The sequence below is a fragment of the Rattus norvegicus genome, chromosome 1 (genome assembly GCF_021556685.1).
Source record: "Rattus norvegicus strain SHRSP/BbbUtx chromosome 1, alternate assembly SHRSP_T2T, whole genome shotgun sequence".
Taxonomy (NCBI): domain Eukaryota; kingdom Metazoa; phylum Chordata; class Mammalia; order Rodentia; family Muridae; genus Rattus; species Rattus norvegicus.
The window spans coordinates 50,654,749-50,676,055 of NC_141534.1; the positions used below are offsets into that span (position 1 = coordinate 50,654,749).

The window sequence follows — 21,307 nt, forward strand, 5'->3', positions numbered from 1 at the left end:
TATCTATCTATCTATCTATCTATCTATCTGGCTGGCAGGCAGGCAGGCAGGCAGGCTTCCTTCAAAGGACCCCATAATTAAGGCCAGCAGACTGAGGAGGTAGACTTTCCCATCTTGGGCACAGCCATTGCTTCTGCTATGAGAGACAAGGGTCTTCTTTCTTGGCTTTACAGCGCCACTTTGCCCAGCCCTCATCACAGATTCCCCACCATTGGGTTACATAGTTTGATTTTAATCTTTAGTCTTGCTTTAATTAGATTATGGCAGCCCTTGTTTTTTCTCCTTTAATTTGGGGTGTAGTATGTCCTTACATGTAATTGTTAGGAAACCCTCAGTGGTAGGATAGGTATTTTTCCTCTCTGTAATTCAATTCCCCTGTCTCCCACAAAGAGTCCTTTGGAGTAGTCTTCTGACAAGGCGTGGTAAGGATGTCAGTACCTGGGTGCCTTCTTAGGTGCCTTTTGCATATTCTGTTCATAAAGAATCCTGATGATATGTGGTTTTTCTGGATTTAAGTGCACGTTTTAAAAGTTAATTAGAATTCTGTAGCTATTAAAAACCATGTTGTTAAAGAGCGTGCAGTGACATGGGAAGTACGCACACTGCACATCTTTTTGGTGGGGCTTGACTATTCCCCAAACACCTCTACTGTCTGCTGTGCCCTCTGTTGAGCTCAGTGTTGGAAGTGGATTACCCATAGGGTTTGTAAAGGAGTTCCCAGTCTGCCTCTCTGCCTCTCTGCCTCCCTGCCTCCCTGCCTCCCTGCCTCCCTGCCTCCCTGCCTCCCTGCCTCCCTGCCTCCCTGCCTCCCTGCCTCCCTGCCTCCCTGCCTCCCTGCCTCCCTGCCTCCCTGCCTCCCTGCCTCCCTGCCTCCTTTTGGAAGCACCTCTGTCTGCAACTGCCGGAGCCCATCTGCACTAACCTCTTCATATAGCGCTCTCTGCCTGCAGGAATGGACCCCATTCCAGATGGTGGCCTTGGGTTTTTTTTTTTTTTTTTAAAGGCTTGTCACATCAGATTTAGGGGAAAGGAAACTCTCATTTTGATAATTGAAATGCATTACTTGAAGTCAAGCTGAGAGCTAACTCCCAAAAGCTGAGGCCAGCCAGCCACAGAGAGGTCGTTTGGTCCCAGATGGTGATGAGAACTCCAGAGAAGCATGGAGGCTGCTAGAGTATTTGGGAGTTAGTTCCCTTTCTGCCTAGTTGACCTTCCCCCTTTGGTTTGACCTGTAGCTAATAAATTCTCTATTTGATCTCATTCTCTCTCTCTCCTCCTCCCCCCCCCTCCTTTCTTTAATTTTTTTCTTTTTAATATGGTATATGTGTTCATATGGTCTATGCATTGTGAATGCATGTACCTGTGGAGGTCAGAGGTCAGTGCTGAATGTCTTCTGTTGTCCTCCACCGTAGGTTTTGGGATAAAGTCTCTCATAGAACCTGAAATTCACCATTTGGGCTAGATTGGCTGGCCAGTGATCTCCCTGTACCTTCCTGTCTTCCCCACCCCAGACCCCAGCTCTGGAGTCACAGATGTCCATCATGCCTGGCCTTTATGTGGGTACTGGAGATCTGAAGTCAACTCCTTATGCTCGCTCAACAGGCACTTCACTCACTGAACCATCTCCTCAGCCCCCAGATAGTCTCCAAACTGTAAATTTGGTTAGGTATCTTAAAACCCTAACACATAGCATAATCATGTTTTTAAAAACCACACACAGAGAGAAAGCATTGGAAACATAACACTTTTTCTCTAAAGCTTTTCATAATGAGAATGCTATAACTATTTTTAAATAGTACATAATTACAGGACCTAAATCTGGGTGCACGCATGCGCGCATGCTCATATGTAGGTGCATGTAGTATGTGCATGTGTGTGTAGGGGCATGTGCCCATGCATGCTTATACAAAGACTAGAGGAGAATAGCAGACACCCACCACCCCCTCTTTCTTTTTCAGACAGTCTCTTACTGAATCTACAGTTGAGCATTTGGCCCCTTGGACCTCCACCCACATGCTGGGGTTGGAGGAGTGTGCAGCCATTCCTGTCTTTCACATGGTGCTTGGGGTCTGATCTCAGCCCCTCTTAGCATCACAGCAAACACTCTTGGTCACTGGTCATCACTCTAGCCCTGAACTCTTTAAAAAGATATTGTTACTTGTATGTTCGTATGTGTGTATGTGTGTATGTGTGTGTGTATGTATGTGTCTGAGAGTGTCTGCTGCTTGTGTGCAGTTTTCTGTGGGGACCAAGAGGAGGTGATGGAGCTCGATGGTCCTGGGGTTAGAATTGGTTCCTAGGCACCTATGTGCAGCCCTCGGATTCCTAACTACTACACTTACTAAAGTCTCCTTATTTTGAATTGTTGCTAAGCATCTAAATGTATGAGTTTCCACGTACCATATGAAGCGAATATTGTTACCAAATCTTAAATAAACTTAAATTTTATTTTATTAATTTTTAGTGTGTGTGAGTTACCTGGGGTGATTAAAACAAGCTGGATTTCTTTAGCCATTTAGTTCATCTTATATTTGAGAGTACTTCAGCAGAGACAAAGGAAATGTCTGGTGTTCTGATGGTCTTTCATATTTACAGAGAGCTTATCTAAAGCCCATAACTGCCTTCCCAACACATGCGCCTTCTGAACAAGCTCCGTCTGTCTTCAGTGGCATATTTGAGATGGCCTCCTTTGAGAGGGACATCACCCTGCTGACAGTGGGTGTGGTTGGTGCATTCTCAGATCTGTGCAGACCACAGCCTCCCATAGTAGAGTGTTTGCTTCTCTGCGCGTGCTTGCTGACAGCCAAGGGAAGGCTGGCTTTCCACTTGCAAGCACATTTGCTCTTCCTGTCCTGCAGACCTCAGTGGATGTGTTAATCTCCTTGATCTCAAAGAAGGCACATGTTGATAAAGCTGCAGTGAGTGCTATTAGGAATATATTAGGCATTCCGTCAAAGTGTTTCATAAATGGATTTCGTGTCAGCGCTATTTAAAAAGGACTAAGCCAGCCGTAGAGAAATGTGAGCCTGCGCTGTGGGGCTGAGCAGGCTGCTGCTTTAGGGAGTTCTTTGCCTGTGGACTGTTTGAAGATGCTGGACTCAGATTTTTGGCATAGGGCAGCCCTAGAACTGGCTTAGAGAAATTAGTAGGAATTGTTAACAACTGTAGGCTTTTGATGGGGGAAATTTTGAAGAAAAAGAAAACCCTTTAATACATTTATTTAAAGTCTGAATTCTATTTTTTGTTTGTTTGTTTAATGGATTGTGTTCTCAGTAGCCCAGAATGGCTTCAAACTTCCTGTGTAGCCTAGGATGGGCTCTGTGACTCTGTTCTGCCTCTCTCTGGGGTGTTGGGATTGCAGTGTGAGCCACCACGTCTTGTTTATACAGTCTGGGGATTGAACGTAGGGCTCCATGCATGTATTTCACAATCACTGTGTTTCTCATGTTCTTTGATGGCACTCACCCCTCCCATTGTTCTTTGCACAGACTCTTCCTACCGATCTTCCGCCTTCTGTGTGATTACCCTGATTAAAATATACTTGATTTTCTTACAGAAATTTTGAGATAATTTGTTTTACATATATTTAGTTTTTGCTGCAATAAGAACTAAGCATTTGGGGTTGGGGATTTAGCTCAGTGGTAGAGCCCTTGCCTAGCAAGCGCAAGGCCCTGGGTTCAGTCCCCAGCTCTGAAGGAAAAAAAAAAAAAGAACTAAGCATTTACTAATAGGAGCCTCAGGGATGGTTGGTATGCATTTCATCCAACTTCCAGCCATGGAGAGTTTAGAGTAGGAGGAACTTGGAAAGATGCGTGCTGTGACTCTCAGTGCGGAGATAGAACCATGTCCAGAGACTGCAGTGCATCAGGTTACAACTTAGCACCAGGTCCACAGATTCTTGTTTTCTCTCCAGTTATCATCCTGAGCCCATGGCAGCCTGGGCCCTTACAGCATGCTCTGTTCTAGATCAGTTAGGTCTTCCGGGATCAACTAGAAAAAAAGATTCTTTTCAGGAAAAAAAAAATGCAAGAAAAAAAAAAAAAGGAAGGACAAGAAATGTCCTCCCAAGTCACTGTACACAACTTTCTCTCTATTAAAATGTAGGGCCTAGGATAGAGAGGTGCCAGAGCACAAAGGTTTTCCACCATCGGTTAATCATACCTAGGCCGTCTTTGAGAACGAGCAAGCAGCTCAGGAAGCACAGTGCAAATGTGACCTACAGCAACACAGCTCAGGGAAGTTCCAGTGCCCTGTGTAGTATACACACATTTATGGTACATTTGATTCTGTAACATATAATCTATACTAATTATTATGTTGTATTAAACGTTCATTTTTACCAACTAAATTGGTTCTGGAACTCACCAGTGGATTGTGGCTTTGATTTTGAAGTACATGGTTGTGCTAAAAACACAAAGGATGCTGTTGTACTTTTTATTTTACACTGTCCTTCGAGGCTGAGTCAGGAGAACAAGGGACAGTACTTATCTACCGAATGACTGTCATGATTTGCAAGCAAAATGTCTTCACCAGGCACATGAGTTTGAACATTTGGTCCTAATGCTGGTGGTTTGGGGGAGGTTGTAGAACCTTTTTGGCATTAGGCTCTCCTTGAACCCATAGGGCTTAGGGTACAGACTTGAAGGTTTTAAGTTAACTGAACTTCCAGGTAGAGCTTTCAGCATCATGGTCAGACAAGATGTTAGTAAGCTGTGCCCCAAGCCGCTCTTACTACAGATGGACTTCCCCACCTTGATGGACCATGTTCCCTGAACCATGAGTCAAAACATGAGTCTCTTCCCTTGTATTGCTTCTTAGGTATTTGCCACAGTGACAAGAAAAGCAGTGGCAGAAATTGTACTCAGAAGTAAGGCCATGATTTGTAGGCCATTGCTATGACTGTGTGGTCTGTAGACCATTGCTATGACCATGTGATCTATAAGGCCACTACTGTGACTGTGTTAGCTCTAAGGCTGTTCCTAGGACCATGTGGTCTCTAAGGCTGTTACTCTGACCATAGTCTGTGGGCCATTACTGTGAGTGTGGTCTGTAAGTCATTACAATCAATGCTGTCTGCTTTGTGGGAGGAATGTGGAAAAGTTTGGAGTTGCAGGCAAGAAAGCCCTAGAATGTCGTGAGGGGAGCTTAATAAGATATTCTTCATGGAGTTTGGGAGACCAGAATATCAGTGTGTGTAGATAGTAAGAATAGGCGAGGAGGTTTCAGTGGAGGACAGGAATCTCTTGGGGCCTGGGCTAGTGGCCATTCATGTTACATTCTGGGGAGAATTTGGCTGTTTTCTGCACTGGAGACTCTAGTGTGTCAAAGATGTCAGGAACATGGGGCTCCTGTGGGAGAGAATTAGAACGAGCTGATTCCAGAGATAGTGAGCGGATTTCCTCGGTGGAAATGAGTTGAGCAGAGCATGCCCTTGAGGGCGCTGTGCTGTGACTGCTCACCGCTTTGGGTCAGGTTTCTAGTGAGTTTACAGAACAGAGCAGAGACATGTGACGACTGTGAACTTTGGCAAGTAAGAGTTTGAGTTTAAAGTGCTGTTGGTGAAGCAGTAATGACTTCGGAAGCAATTACTGTAGTGGAGAGAAAGTGCACTCCAAGTGTGACCAAAGAACGATGGTGCTGTGCTCCATCCCGATCATCCCTACAGGTGTGCTTTCCTAGCTTCAGCTGCACAGGGACTGAGGCCACTGCAGCCATGTGGAGCTAACCTCCGTCTGCGGGTGTATCTTGGAGTACTCATCCACAGAGTACTGATTTTGTGTGTATGGATCAACAAACATAAGAGTTATGGGGTCGTGGAGGCTTACGTGGAGGTCTCAGGCTGAGCTAGGCTATGTGTGGCAGTGTTGGAGTCCCTGTGTGAAGCTCCTCGATAGATTATGTGTGCAGCTAACTGTGCAGGTGACATCTAAGTTAAGGATGTCAGGAACGTGTGGGTTCTGTGGAGGAAAACTGAGGGCACCAAGTAGGGCTAGCCAAAGGGAGAGTGGCTATATGTGCTGTAGCAGGCACCAAGGCAATACAGCCCTTTCGGCCTCTGAGCACTGTTAGCAGGAGCCCCAGGTTGTGGACTTGGAGCTTCAGGCTTTCCACTTGCCCTGCTGGATCCCAGCCTTGCTTTGGCCAGCCTTTCCCTGCTGCCCTCCCAGTCCTCTCACGGAGGGAGTTTTCCCTCCATGTTCCTGTATGTTGGGAATATGTTAATCTGTTTTGATTTTACAGGGGTTAGCGATATAACATTTCCTCAGCTCTCAGACGACACTGGCCTTTTGAGCAGTGTAGGAACCGTGAGGTTGTGAGGCTTCTTGACGAATGGACTGGACTTGTTTGCATCACGGGTGACCGTGTGTCTGTGGGGCCTATGGAGGGATGCTATGGCTTCAGTAGGAAGTGTTTTCCACAGCTTACCTGCGTGAGCAGGTGATCCCCTAAGCTGCTGTGGGGGCACTGTTAGGGGAGGTTGTGAAAGCTTTGTGGCCTGGGGCCTAGCTGGCAGGGGTAGGCTAAGGTGCTGGGCTGGGCTTGCAGCTCTAGGCTGTCTCCACTTGTGTCTGGAACCTTCGAATCCTGTCCAGTAAGATTTGAGCAAGCCCCTCCCTCAAGCCTCTGTTGCTACCATTGGCTGTGAGGAGTGGGACTCTCCGCCCGCCGCGCGCTGGACGGACTATATTACTTGTACTGGGAGTCAAGCTTAGCTCCCTTTAAGCCGCTTGGTTGAGAAGAGCTATGATGGGAAGCAATTTGGAGGAAAATAGCAAGATCCTTATGCGTCGTGGTCACTCAGACCAGACTGCGTCTGTCCTGTGGAAAGCGACCCAGTGGAGCAGGTGGGTCTCGTGCTGTGGTTTAAAATTTAGGGTTTATTTAAGAGAGTAACATTGGGTCAGGTATCTGAACGGATGCCCTAGTTGATTAATTCACGTTTCTCTAAAACACTGACCTGTGTCTTAACGTTTTCAAATAGCGTAATCCCTAAAGATGAGAATTGGAATTTATTTTTCTTTGATGTGTGAGAGGGGAAGGGAGGGAGGGGGAGAAAGGAAGAAAAATGGGGAGAGAAAAAGGGATCATGAGAGCACATGTAGGCTTAGGACAGAGCTGTCTTGCTTTCTTCCTCTGTCAAGCATTTCTTATGTCAGGGTCCCCCTGCCTCTCTCTGCTGCCTTGGATTGGGGTTCCTCTGTTCGTGAATTGAGCCCTCTGGTTTTCTGTGCTAGTGTGTTACTGGCTGCACTTGCATGTGCTGCTCTCCCTGCTTCTTGTTGTCTGCTGTAAATAAACTCGAAACTGCTTGAGGGTCAGGACAGGAAGTTTTGTTGCTTCCTTGTCTCCTCTAGTGGCTGGGTGCAGACAGTACCACTGATACCTCCTGGCTGAGGGAGCAGCGCTGCCGGTACAGGGGAGGAGATTTCCTTCCTAGAGGGCAATGACTCTTACCTTTTGATTCCTCACTATGATTTGGAGAAAGCGATTCAAGAACAGAGACAGCGATGGCTTCTGCTTCATAGACTATTGATGACTTCTCCACTGAGTGCCCAGTTAGTACCATTATTGTATTTCTATTCTGTTTCTTGTGGCGTAAGGTAGAAGGAAGTGGGAAAACCCACTGAAATTGTCTTTGAGAGCCGTCACATACTTCTTAGAACTAGAGTTTTTCCCATCTGCAGAAGCCACAGACATGAGAAGGTGGATTTTTGAGACCCAGCTTTTCCACACCCTTTTTAGCTCCAGCTGTTACTTCTTGTGCATGCCCCCCTGCCCTGCCTGAGGTTGGGATAAGTGCTTGGCCTGTCCTAGGTCATGTGGCCAGATGCTCTGGTGTGACTACTGATGAAATATCTTGTTGCAGTGAGGGGAGACAGCCAGCTTTTCCTTTGGGAGTTCTTAGTTATTCGTTTAACTGGACATTTGTGTGTGTGTGTGTGTGTGTGTGTGTGTGTGTGTGTGTATGTGTGTGTGTAGCTTAGATTAATGTGCTTTTCAGTTTTTAAATGTTATACATACACTATATTTAAGAGTAATTTTTCTCTTCAATTTGATGTACTTCCTTTCCAGAAAGTACATGAGGTCTGCTCACTAAATTAAAGTAACCTAACCAGTTAGAAAGGCAGCACAAGTCCATTTTAAAATAAACACAAGTTCATCTTAGAAAAATAACAAAAGCATGAAGACTCAGCTGCACTGATCCAGGCCCCTAAGTACTTATGCTTGGCATTGAGAGTCTGCTCCCTTTGTGTAGTGTAGAGCTCACCATATAAAATTCCTTGTGATGTAACAATGGTGGGTGTGTCCATCTTGTTTATATAATGTAACCAGTTGATTACTTTATAGCCTATTTATATTTTAAATGGTAAAACACTACATTTCAATGACTTGATACAAATATGAATGTGCATTTTTTTACTATTCCATTTTTTTAGGATAGATTTCCTCTAGTTCCTAAAATAGAATTGTAAAGCTCTTGAAACATGTTGCTACATTTTTAAAAATAGTACCTTTGTTTTCACTCATTCTGGTGTTAAAGACTATGCACTGGACACTTTAAGAACAGGATCAGTCTGCTAAGTTTTTAGGAGTTGTATAGACAGTTTTTAGTGACTGTAAATAAAATACCAGAGACAGACCAACCCAAATTTCTGTAAGCTGAAAGTTCAAATATGGTGGCACAGGCTCCAGGCACAGCCCCTCCTGGCTCCATCACTTTATGGCAGAGAGCAAGGGCTGGGAGCTGGAACTTGTGTGAGCAAGAGGTCCCGTAGCCAAACAGGAAGCCCGAGTGAAACTGGAGCTCTGAGAACCACCTTAATCCCCGTGGAGGGAGCACCTGCAGTTGACTTTGGGACTTCCCACTGGGCCTTACTGCTTAGAGGTCCCAGCATGTTATAATAACTAACACTCTGGGGACAAGCCTCGAACACATGAACCTGTGGGGACAGATGAGGGAAGGTCTTTATTCAGCTCAGACAACCCCCGGTCATCCTTTTTGTTGTTGCTCTTTATTAATTCTTGTTCTACCTGATTTCAGTCAGTAGTCTTGTGGACCCATCTGGGAGTTCCAGAAATCCAGACTAAGCCTACTGGTATTTTCTCAGAGTTGTCCAAACATGCATTCAGAAACCTGTGCCCAAAAGTACCTGGCATAACCCTTCCTGCAGGCTCTGAGATAGCCCCAAATAGCCTGCCCTTGTGGAAGACAAGCACTCTGGCCTGTGGCTGGTTGCAAGTGCTGCCAGGAAGCAGCAGAGGAAAACAGAAGCCAGCCTGTAGCTGCAGAAACTTAAGTGGTTCATACCTTGCAGATAACCTCAAGTGTACAAGGCCAAGTGGGGATTGCTTGTCAGAACAGGGTAGTTATTACAGATGTTTGGTTGTTCCTACCACATGCTAACAGGATACAAGTCAATCCAGAAAGCTCAGCAGACAGTGTTCATGACATTTGACGACTCAGTGTTCAAGGAAGCACAGCAGTTGCATCCAGTTTACACAGTAGACACATGCTCTTCAGGAAGCAGAAATGTTAGCTGCAATGTAAGACAGTCTAAGCGCATATTAGATTACACTAAGAACATGTCAAAAATACCAAATAAAGACTATGTCCCAGCCACTATGAGCATAATACAAACCCCAGAGATCAGTTATATGAGTCCTTACAAACAACTGGCTTAACGGATGCTTTATTCAAATGAACAGGTGAATGCCAAGTGAATATTCAAAAATATATCCGAAATATAACTAATAATATCAAGCAAAGTAGTGCCAGGGCACCAATAAGTCCAAGTATGTTACAGCTCGTAAGTGGTTGACAGTTCACTCACTAGATTCTTCTGCAGCCAGCAGTTTCTGAAATATTTATATTTGACCCGTACAGATTTAAACTGGGGCAGGCGTGTGTGTGTGTGTGTGTGTGTGTGTGTGTGTGTGTGTCTGTCTGTCTGTCTGTCTGTGTGACCACATGTGTTCAGGGTTCAGATAGGCCAGAAGATGGTGTAGGACCTTCTGGAGTTGGAGTTATAGATGGTTGTGGTCTATCTACATATAGGTGCTAGAAATTCAGCTCTGGTCCTTTACAAGAGCAGTGAGCTCTCTTAACTGTCGAGGCCTCTCTCTGGCCCCTGAAGTGGTCTCCCTGATCTTTTTTTTTTTTTTGGTTCTTTTTTTTTCCGGAGCTGGGGACCGAACCCAGGGCCTTGCGCTTCCTAGGTAAGCGCTCTACCACTGAGCTAAATCCCCAGCCCCGGTCTCCCTGATCTTTTTTTTCAGAGCTGGGGACCGAACCCAGGGCCTTGCGCTTCCTAGGTAAGCGCTCTACCACTGAGCTAAATCCCCAGCCGGTCTCCCTGATCTTAAGTGACTGTCTACACCTTTACAGAAACTCTGTACAGAAAATCCTCACATGTTGAGTCATTGCTTTGGCCACAAACAGTGATTAGACTTCACTTCTGTCTTCTGTTCACACAGTGTTTAAAATCGAGGTTTGGGGATCATTTCTTCAACTGCCAGACCTGTCATTTTGAAGATGCATTACACTTTTATGTATCATTAAAATTTATTAATCATTAAACTGTAACAGTTCTACTTAAATACATTGGTTGTAGGATCTAGGGAAATACCAGAAATTGCAATATTGAAAAATGTGTTAGAAATCAGTGAAGTATAGCTTTAAGTCTTGCCTTTAGCTAAAGTTTTAGTGAGATTTGTGTGTGGCATGGCAAGGCCATTGGCTTGCCTTCACACGGTTCTGATAACGTCACAGAGTGGGACGTGGGTCAGGGAGGGACAAGGGCTTTTACGGTGTGGATTCGGTTCAGCCTTTACCTGCTGGGAGAATGGATGGCAGCCAAAGCACTGTGCCTGCGCTTTCTCTTTTCTCTTCAGGAAGCAGTTTGTGATGTTTTAACTGACTGGTTAGTTAGTCTGAGGCAGGGCTCTTGCTCTGTGTTTAGGCGAGCCTGGGACCCATTGCCTTCCTGCCTCACCCACCAGGTGCTGGGATTCCAGGCACAGTTTGTGTCTTCGTAAGTCCTGTAGGGCGTTCTACCTGTTTCTGGTTCTTTCGCTATTATAAATGTTGTTAAATGTGTCTTTTCCAGATCAGTCTTGATATGTATTCCAGTTGTTTTATTAGAGTAAAATCCTGGGGTGTCTGATCTGTCTAAGCATAGGATTTTTCCATTGAGGTTTAAGGTCTCTCTGTGTTGCCGAATGCTCAGAATATTTGTGCACACCCAGAGTTCATTCTTGTGCTACAATGACGGTTTCGGGTGTTATCAGGCTCTGGAGATGGGTCAAGGCACTCACCACAGCCTGATAATCTGAGAATGATTCCCAGAACCCATGTAAAGGTAGGAGAAGAGAACTGTACTCTACAAAGTGGTCCTATTCACACGTGTGTCACGGTGTTCCCACCCAACCCCAAATTAAGGCTAGAGAGATGGATCTATACTCAAGAATACCAGCCGCTCTTGAAGAGTAGCCGCAAGTAACCCAGGTTGGGTTATCCACAGCTGCCTGTAACTCCCGCTCCTGAAAATCTGACGCCCTCCTTTGGCCTTTCTGGATACTGCATTCACTTTGCATAAACCCACACCCAGACACATACATGTTATTTAAAATAAAATATAAAAATAATAAAATAAGTTAACACATCCCTTTTATCAATATCTTGTGTTAATCCGCCATTTTATTTCTTCCTGTTATGTTTTGAAGACATCTGCGTGTCTTTCCTCACTGAACTTCCTGTGGGAAGTGGCTGTCGTGGCAGGCGCTCTCTGCACCCCTGTGGCTCTTTCTACTTCATGAAATTAAATGCTGGAGCTGTTTGTGGATGCTTTGGGTGCTCCCAAGGCAGTCCTGCGGCATTTCAGTTTATTATGACCTGTCTAGAACCTTTTTTTAAAAAGTAGAAGAGAGAGTATGAGGGGGAGGAAGGGCATCTGCAGAGAGGAGGGTGGGAGTGAGGATAATAGGAGCAAAAAAGACAAAGTATTGCATGTTTTTTCTCATGGGTGGAAAAATATACATACGTACATACATACATACATGCGCGCGCGTGCGCACACGTACACACACACACACACACACACACGTGTCCACTTTTTAACCTTTTTATTTTTTGTAAATTTTACATCATGTACTCCAATCCCACTCATCTCCCTCTCCCCTCTTACCCACACTCCACCCTTGCAATCTTTCCCCCAACTGAGAAAAAAAAAAAAAACTCATCGTGGAAGCTGTAGTGTGTCACAGTGTGTCCCACAGTCTACCCCTTTGTCCACACTTCTTTGCTTGCAAATGTTCGTTGCAATGATCTTTGGTCTGGTACAAGGCCTTGAGTTTCTGCTACTCTGTCAATACCGGAACCTCTCTGGGTATTCTCTTGGCTATCCTGTTGTTGCTGTCTGTCATGGGCGTCCTGCAGCTTTGGATCTGTAGGACCAACCCTTCATGCACTCCAGCAGTCCAGAGATGGGGTAGATGTTGAGGTGGGCCAATTCAGAGCCCTGGGTCTGAGCCTGAGAGGTGTCTGAGCTGGTCCACTCACCACTCTCCACTCTCACGCCCATGAGGCCAGCTCACCAGCAGCCTCCACAACCAGAGCCAACTCTACCTGCTGCCCAGGCGCGGTGCAGGGCCTGCTCTTCCGCGTGCTGCTGCAGCAGTTAAGGGACATGGCCAGTTTTCTCACTCTCATGAGCCTGGGGCCAGCTCTTCTGCCCACCTCTGGTGGCAAAGGTAAAAGGGAGGGTAGGGGGATCTCTGCCACTGCATAGCAGACAAGTGACAGTGTCTGCTCTCCAGCTCTGATGACCTCGGGGCCTCCTGCTGCTCTAGATGGCAAGGGGTGATGGTTGGGGAGGGCATCTCTCTCCCTTACCCACACTGCTGCATGGTCGACAAGTTGTGGGGCCAGCTCTCCAGTGCTCACACTCACCCCTCAGTGTTGGCTCACACACACCCCTGTCACCTAAGTCAGCTCTATTGTGCTGCCCAGGGAGGTGTAGGGCTTCCTCTCTAAGAGTTTGCAGCTGCTGAGGGCCAGGGCTATCTCTTTTGCTCTCATGACCCCAGGGCCAGGTCTCTTGACTGCTGCAGGTGGTGAGGGGCGAGGAGAGAGGAGGGTATCTCTCCATCATCCTGAATCACCGGCAACTCCCACAATGTGCAGGGCCTGCTCTCCTGATTACTGCAGGGGCCCCTCTCACACTCTCATGCCTCCAGGGCCAGCTCTCCCCAAGAAATGCCCAGGTGAGGGGTGGGACCAGTTCTGCACAGCCCTCAGACATTGTGTCTCCAGGAAGCAGCCCAGATCAGGGACATCTGCTTGGCCTTTGGTGATAACAGACACCTGCTGCTGCAGGGCCTTGGGCACATACGTAGCCTCTTGGTGGTAACACAGGCCAGGATCCCACCATGGTCCCTGGCTACTCTCAGCAGGCTGTTCCTCGTTACCCTCAAGCCTCGAGTTTTGCGTCTCATCACTGTGCCCACATCCTTCTGTTCTCTTTCTCTTCACTTCTCCACCACTTACATGTTCCTCTTAGTGGTGCCCAGGGTCTCTGAGTGTCTGGGACCTGCCCAGGAGTGGCCCCAGGAGTGCTCTGCCCATTATGGCACTGGCCGGGGGTCATCTTGGGCATGGCCTGCCTCCTCCCGACACCCCAGGCCTGTGCAGCACCAGATTGGTAGACATCTCAGGCTAGCTCCCTATCCAGGCCCTCTGGCAGGTGGTCGTCTCAGCCGAGATCCTGCATGGGCTCACCATCCCAGGCAGGCTCTTCTAGGCTCCCACTTGCTCCCCATCCCAGGAGCCCATCTGGGCCTGTGCGTTGCTGGGCTGGTGATTATCTCAGGCTAGCTCCCTGTCTAGACCCCTGGCGCCATCCTGATTGTCATCTTAGTCTCTCCTTTTCTAGGGAATGTTCCACCACTAGTCACTCAGATGTTCATAGGTCAGAACATTGAGCCTAGGTAGACGTAGCCTCTCTCTCCTCTGCCACCTACTGACGCACGCATGACACAGCAGCCACACCTGCAGTGCCTCTGAGGCAGCAGCAGCACGTACTCTACATGTTCTCTACATGCTCTGTTTCTACATGACATGGGACAGGAGGAGTTGTGTGTGGAGCTGGAGAGTGGTGTGGAGGCAGATGTAAGCAAGAGACAATGATAGAGGAATGGAAATGTCATAATAAAACAATTAAAAACAAGGGAACTTATAAAAATAGCTTGAAAAGAATTCTGTATGGTATATAATAGTATTTGAGGGAAAATATCCAACTTTAGCCTTTGATTCGAGTGTGCCTCAGTTATGTGGTCTTCACTGCACCGCAAGGCTACCCCTGACACCCTGACATGAAGACTTGGTGCTTTTGCTTTGACACTTCACTGGTGTGAGAATCTGGATTTGCTTGTAGTGAGAGCCACAGAAAGACGCTAGAGTGAAGGCTTGTCTTTAGGGTTTCTAGTGACTCCCAAATCAAGTCAAGGAGGAAGGAAAGAGGGTGGCTGGGTGTAGTGGGAGATGCTCGCCTGCTCACATGAAGCCTTTAAGATGTGCGTGGCTTGTGTTTTGTGCTGTTACTTCCCTTCATAACCACGGTGCCCATGGCCTCTTTGTGTGGCCGGTTTTACTGATTTTTGGCACGCTGCCTTTTACTTTCTCAACATACTCATGTTTTCTGAGAATGAAATGTAAATGAACGAGTGGAGCTAATTGAAGACGGAGGTACACTTTCCTTTTGGGCTCCTCATGCAAGGCTTCTGTTTCTGTTTGCCCAGTGGAGTTAACACACCTTAGATACTGGGTTAGTCTCCTGGGCGTGGTACCTGAATGAGAGTTTAATGCAGAGCCTGTCATTAGGTCCCTGTTTCCTCTTGTCCTCATACAAATAGAACTGCCTTCTTTTCAGGAGCAGCTCACATGCTAGTGGCTTTTAAAGTAATTTTTCAGAATTGGAATCATAGGTGATTAAAATGGGCCAGCAGAGTCCTTCCCTGTTCCCTGGGATTTGCCAGACTTCCTGCTGTTACTTACTGTTTTCTCAAAAGGCAGGTGAGGCACCCTTCCTATGTTGGAGTGCAGATGACTCGTATATCTTCCGAGGTATGTGTTGGAAGTCTCTATCCCCGAAAGCCTTCCGTCCCTAGGACATCAGTACTCTAACTGGCTTCTTGGAGGTTGACCAGAGTACTAGAGGGCTGCAGATCTTGCCCTCACCTGTTTGTTAAAGCAGCTTTGTTGTGTTCCATTTCACATGCTATATAATCTGCTGGTCCAGTGAGTCCACATCAGACTTTGGTGAGCATAGAGCTTATGACCATCACCATGTGAAGAAACCTGTACCCTTCAGCTGCAGACCTACCTGTCTAGTCTCCATCCCTCCCAGTCTGTCTCAGTCTGCATGGATTTACTGGTTCCAGACGTATTACATACATTCAACCATATGAGATCTGAACTGGCTCCTTTCCCTGGTGTGACGTTCTAAAGTTTATACCTAACACAGTGTTCTCTTCTCCACTCTTCTGTGTGGCTGAGAAATGTTCCACCTAATCATGGACTGCACTGTATCTGCTCAGCGAGGTGCTGGGGCATTTCAGCATTTTATCTCTTAGGAGTAGTTGCTGCTGTGGCCGTGCGTGTACTAGTTTTGCATGGATAGGCCTTGATTTTTCTAGTATCTATCCACCTAGGAGTAGAGTTGCTATTACTTGATCAGCATGGCCACACAGTTTGGGGTTCTCACCAGCAGTATAAAGGGCTCTGTTTACTGCCTCTGTGTCAACACTTACCTGGGTGTAGACTGCTCTCTGGGTCTTGATTAGCATTTCTTGTATTTCATTGTGCCTTTTGGACAGGTCTCTGATCAGATCTAGGACTTGCAAATGTTTCCTCCTGCATTGTGAGCCTCGTTAGCTTCTCATTTATAATTGCACAGAAATTTTGCATTTTGATGACGACAGTTCATCAGTTTCTTGGCCTTTGTTTCCTTGGCAAAGGTTTTTGTACCAGTAAGATAGAGCTGCTACATCTAGGCTCTTACTGAGGCACTAGTGTTTGCTGCCAAAATGTCTTAGCTCTTACTCTTCCTTGGTCCATTTCAAGTTCACTTTCTTTGCCTCGAGTTCCAGTTCATCCCTTTTCCTATGTCTTGCTGTCCATACATGTGCTGTCTGTCAAGTACTCTTTTTTCCCAGACTGTGTTGGTCATTGAAACTGAAACTAGGTGGCCATTGGAATGGGGGTTCATCCAGATCTCAATTCTGTCCCATCGATGATACATCTGGCTTTACTGTCTAGCCATCTCTTTGTAGCATAACATAGAGCTGGTAAATCACAAAGCTTTTGGTAAGCTGTGAAAGTAGGGATGGGAGCCTTTGCTCTCGTCGCTGTCCAGGAGTACACCAGAAACCTCTTTCCTGGATACATCAGAAACCTTTTTCCTGGATACACCAGAAACCTTTTTCCTGGATATACCAGAAACCTCTTTCCTGAATACCTGTGTCAGGCATGGAGGCAGCCCCAGGCAGCAGGGTGGAGAAGGCAGATAGAACTGTGGAGCTGAGGCAGTTGGAGGTTGAGGAAGAGTACTTGGGAGGAAGGAAGAATACAAAAAAAGGGCTGCAGGCTCCTGGTCAGACCTCTGGGCTCTGCAGCCACAGACACACGTGTCTAAGGCACACACTGCTTGAGATAAGGCAGAGCCAGTCACCGAAGTGCTGCTGTTTGAGGAAGGTCCCCAGAGACAGACAGTAGCGCCTGACACTTGAGGCCAGCGTGGTTATGAAGAATCTTTTGTGCTGGTCTTAGGGTACTGAGTACAGACTTGGAGTTCCTAGCTTAGCAGCAGGGTCAGGCTATGCCTAGAGAAAGGCTTCTCTGCTATTAACCTTAAGCAGACTTGAAAGGAAGCATGAAGGTTGCAGGGAGTTGGAACTATTTTACAGCAGTCTACCCTTTACCCCAGATCCTAAAGCATAACAACAAAATCCAAATAACAACATTAACTTTATGACATCGATATCCAATAAAAAATGACCAGTTATAGTACATGGCTGTGCTCCCAGCATTGAGGAGGGTGAGGCAGGAGGCTCATCTTGGGCTACATAATAAGACCTTCCAAAACAAAACAAAACAGAAGAGAAACATAAAAACTAGTCATTCCAGTAAGCAGGGAAATAGGACTCACAGCTATGGTCAATCTTCACTCCGTGGTGACAGTCCCAGAAGTGTAAGCAGTAATGACAGCAGCCAGGAGTGATGCTACATAGATGGTCACCTTTAAATACCTACGACACACAAGATTCTTGTGGAGTGGCCTGAGATGACAGCTTTGCCATCTGTAGTGACAGCCAGAGTGGGTTCTCAGCAAGGTGGACACTGGTCTGTGAACTTGGGAGCACAGCGGCAGGAAGTGTGGTGTGGCGCAGAGCGCAGCCAGGAGGCACCGAGCACCAGGCTCAGGTGGCATGAGCAGCTGAGTTCCAGACATGGATGGTGTGGTCACACTGTGCAGGAGAGACTAAAGGCTTCACAGGCAGGCTGTTCATACATAGGCTTCACACACAGGCTTCATGCACAGGCTGTTCACATGCAGGCTTCATGCACAGGCTTCATGCGGCATAGAGCCCCACGGCACAAGCCTGTTGCCATGAAGTCACTGTGTACTCTGTTCAGCGGTCGTCAGTCCTGTGAGTGACGTCAGTGGCTTTCTCCTCCATGCCCCTGTTCACAGTAGCTCTCCTCCTGTGTCTGTATCCCCGGAGCTCTGACAGAACCAGCTTCCTTTGATCCTTTGCCAAATCAGTTTTTCTTAGGTTTCCTTAAGATCTTCCTTCCAAAGCCTTTGTCTTTGTTGTTCAGTCACAACCTTGAAGGATTGTGTTTATCCTTAAGCTAATGGTTACTAAGTTCAGTGCTAGCGTCCTTAATTTGTGTTTTTCCTGGTATGTGGGGAGTAGTGAGTATCCTATCTCAGGCAGTGTCATAAAATATTGGAAATTATCTGATTTAGGAAATGCCTTAACTTTTACCTGATTTTTCAAGTATGAAATGTATGCGTGTGTATGCACGTGTGTCGTAGCAAGCATCAGGTGAGCATCAGGTTTGAGTTTGTTTTGCATCCGGTGCCTGTATCCTGGTGTCTTGTATTTGTCAGGATGAGACACTTGGAGCAGAGAATCTGTTACAGAAAATCTGTTACAGTGTCAGTGCCTCTTAACCTTTTGGGGGCCACAGACTGAGAACGTGATGAGAACTGTGGAAAAGAGACAGAGAATGCACAGGCCTGGTGAGGTGCGCTCTGGGTTTTAGGAGCTTTCAAGCACCATGGGCGAGCTAGGGAGCTGTGCGCGTTTCATGAGCTACCTTCATGTGTACATGTTAGTCGCATATTGAAAACCCTTTCAGAAGCTGCCTATGGCTTTTACGCCTGGAATACACAGGGCCTCAAAGTTTACATTGCCAGTGTATTCAGTTGCGCTTAGGGGTTTTGTTCTCCTGTGTGAGAAAACAACATAGTTAAAGACAAAAAGTCATGCGTTTTTATCTTGAAGCCTGGAGCCTCTGCTTAAACTTTGCTCAGCTCGTGTGGCCTTTATTTGTAAAAAAGTGTTCCCAAGAGGCAGACTTTACACGTGTATCTCCGTTTCTTCTGTGCTGGGTGATGGTGACTTCTTAGGGGCCAGCTTACTGTGCTTAAGTCTTTCACAGTTCCCTAGGGGTCATTCTCTCAAGTAGAATTTGGGCTGGCTTTAAGGGCCACCATTCATACATAATGACTTCTGACCATAGAGGTCCCATGAGGGTATAATGGAGCCGCAGACCTCCTTCTGCGTGGTGTGTGACCCACCACTGGCATGCCGCTCTCGTGTTTAGGATGCACTTTTGTACTGGCAGCTGTTAGAAAGTGTAGCACATAAATTAGACACAGTATATACAGTCAAATCACATTACTGGTTGGTGTGTACATGTGTACATGTGTGTACATGTGTACATGTGTGTTAGCACTGTACTTGTTGGAACAGTGTGCTGTTGCACCAAGGTTGCCGTCTCCCCCACCTGTGTGCTGAGTTCTGACTTGCATGCTCTGTAACATTTGCACAGTGACAGAGTCACCTAGTGATGGACCTGCTGGAATGTACCCCAGTGCTGAAGAAACATGTGACTAGAGATGGGAAGCCTCATGTGGGAGGAAAAAAATCACAATAGTCTTAGACAAGTGTGTATCAGTTTGCCTATCTATCTGCTAGAGTGGTAGGTAGGCTGAGGCCATCAGATTGGCTCACAAACTTCTGTCTCTGTGCATGTCCTTGGGTGCCCTGATTTTCTCTGTCCATCTTACTGTAGTGTCCCAGCCACCTTGCTTCCTCAAAGGAGGAGCATACTTCCTTCTGCTCAGGTCCTCTCCACGTGCTCTCCTTTGTCTCAGCACTTCCCAGCCACTTAGCCACTTCTGGTCAGAGCTTTGATGTTTCCATTGAAATATCCTTTGGAGAACCTTTTGTTTTCTGCCGGGTTCTCTGGGTCTCCTCTGGCTGTCTGTTCCCTATGATCTGCCTTGGTTGCATAAGCCTCGACTACATTCTACAATCTTGTGGGGGTGTAGTTGTATGCTAGTGGGTGGATTTCTGTGGTTGTTTTGTATTTTGGTTTTGGAGGCAGGGTCTCATTATGTAGCTTTGGCCAGTCTAGGACTTGATATATAGACCAGGCAGGTGGTGAACTGACGGAGATCCACCCCCTTCTTTCTCCCAGATTGCTAAGATTGAAGGCATGTGCATGCTTCTCTGTAGCTTTGTCTTGAAGTCAGAGACAGGAACAGCAGCTCGTGAGTTGGTGCTGTGTCTTCCCAACTCTGCTCTGTCGAGTCAGGTCAGTGTTGAACTCACAGAGTCCAGTATTGCCCCAAGGAGCTGACTTGTAATTAGACACCATGCACATACTATGGGTGTGCCACAGTCAGTGTGTACTTTTAACTACAGACAAGTTGGAGTAAAGCCCAGGTAACAAAACAGAAATGACTAACAGAAAATAACATCTTAAAAAATTTTAACAGCCATCTTGTCTCATACAAAATCCTACTTCAATAGAAAATTTATTGTTAATTTGGACTTTGGAGAGCTTATCTTCCCATTTCTCTCGTGCTAGTTTTGTCTCTTAGGTGTAAACACACGAGCTTGCAGGGACCGAGCGCTAACACTGTGTCCCCTTACGGGTGCTGTGCATTTGTGTGGAGTTCTTGGTGGGAAGGGTAAGGTCTCTTTGGGGGGAAAAAGGTTAGAAGTCAGCCTTTGATTTCGCTTTTAGAAATAAGTAGGCCAGGCAGACTCTCAGTTCTCCTCTCACTTAAATTATAGTCAGGCTAGGTCTCCTCAGTCGCTGCCTTATCACTATTGGTGCACAAATTAGGGTGGCAGAAGCGTTACTAGAGGTATGAAGCCTAACGCTGGCCTGGCACTTAGCTCTGTGAGCTGTGGCCAGAGTCCATCCTTCTCTCCCATCCCTGTGGTGACCCTCTAGTCAGTGGCCCTCAAACCATAGTCTGTCTGTAGTGGAAGTGACTTTGCATGTTGGCCATAGGGAGAACAGAAACATCCTAGTGAGTTAGGCATAGGGTAGCCATGGGAGAGGCCGTGGCATTTGGATTGGACCGGGACTCCAGTTCTGGTTTAGATACTTAAAATTAAGCAGCTAGGCTACGTCATCAACCCATCCCTACGACCTAAGAATTCTTCTGAGACTTCCAGGGTCCTCGGAATGACCCAGTGAGGAGCTTCAGCTAGGGGCTTGATGGATGCCTGTCAGAAAACATTTCTGATGTGAGCACATCATGTCTGATCACTGTGGATTGGCTGTCTGGGCAAAGGGTCTTTAAAGTGGTCCTGGAGATTCTGCTAAAGATTAAATTCAGTTATGTGTGGCATTTGGCAGACTGCCTGGCAGATGGCCAGTGCTCACTGTTTAATGACAGCAATTACACTGTCCTAATAAAAATCCTTCTTTATGTGTAACCAATTACAGAGATGATTAAAAACACAGATATAAAGTCTTTTTATTGGTCTTAACCATTGCCTTAATTCTGGGTCTTCCTGTGTCTACCATGTGAATGTAACCATGTTTCTCAGTCTCCATCCTGTTACTACCACCTGTATAATTGTTATTGTACCCTTATCCTTATTTACTATTAGTTACTCTTTAAAGATCTTTTTCCTAAGAGAATTACCTTTGCTTATAAAGGGAATGGAAGTTTTTTGTGACTGGAAGTAGAGAGCTGTAATAGTAAGCAGCCCA

The 21,307-nt window shown here is 46.5% G+C and overlaps 1 protein-coding gene and 1 non-coding gene across 10 annotated transcripts in view; one reads left to right on the top strand and one right to left on the bottom strand.

The window, feature by feature from the left end:
* Window positions 1-21,307, top strand: part of Map3k4 (mitogen activated protein kinase kinase kinase 4) — an 87,147-nt gene that overhangs the window by 3,728 nt on the left and 62,112 nt on the right.
* Window positions 13,934-14,068, bottom strand: LOC120100432 (small nucleolar RNA SNORA17). Its single transcript, XR_015655972.1, has one exon. It is a non-coding gene; the product is annotated as a small nucleolar RNA SNORA17 (small nucleolar RNA).